Source organism: Octopus bimaculoides, chromosome 19, assembly GCF_001194135.2.
Source record: "Octopus bimaculoides isolate UCB-OBI-ISO-001 chromosome 19, ASM119413v2, whole genome shotgun sequence".
Classification (NCBI taxonomy): domain Eukaryota; kingdom Metazoa; phylum Mollusca; class Cephalopoda; order Octopoda; family Octopodidae; genus Octopus; species Octopus bimaculoides.
This window is the reverse complement of record NC_068999.1, coordinates 47,210,331-47,211,247: the sequence shown is the minus strand read 5'-3', so window position 1 is coordinate 47,211,247 and position 917 is coordinate 47,210,331.

The window sequence follows — 917 nt, the reverse complement described above, 5'->3', positions numbered from 1 at the left end:
AGATGAAAATATCAAACAAGACAGAAAGATCAAACATGACAGAAAGATCAAACATGACAGAAAGATCAAACAAGACGGAAATATCAAACAAGACGAAAATATCAAACAAGACAGAAAGATCAAACAAGATGAAAATATCAAACAAGACAGAAAGATCAAACAAGACGGAAATACCAAACAAGACAGAAAGATCAAACATGACAGAAAGGTCGAACAACACAGAAAGATTAAACAAGAGAGAAACATCAAACAAGACGGAAATATCAAACAAGACTGAAAGATCTCAATTATCCTTAAAGTTACGAGGAAATAGTTCGGATCTTGTGTATTTGCCCAAGTCCACTCTCCATCTCTTGGAAAAGATTCTCTCCACAAATTTCTTTATAATTGTCATGTTTGCCGTTTGAAAGGTATTTCTATCAAATTTCATTGATAAAAAGCCCCATTTTCCTAAAAGTTACAAGGGAAAAATTCGGATCTTGTGAATTTTCCGAACTCCTCTACCCACGTTCCCGTTGTATTAACCGAAGTTAGTTTCGTTTACCATAGTTCTCATTTGAAATCCTGCTAGAATTGACTTTACATTATTCTTAAAACAAACTGGAGTCTTTGCAATCGGTATAAATACTAAGGGGGATAAATATACATCACCCTGAAGAAGTTAGAGAAAGTTATTGCCCCTGGAAAATAATTTTGCGTTTGCGTTGCTTCTCTTTACGTTGTCACGCTCTCTCTCTCTCTCTTTCTCTCTTCACAGACACACACATAAAGACAAGCACGTGCACACAATCAGGCACGTAGCTATGGGGTGCTCAGCATCCCCCAGTTAGAATCTCCCCCCCTCCCGTATGAGAATTTGTTTTATCCACTTTTGGGATCCTTCTGATTTGGCGGGCGCCACTTGTTTTCATAAAAAG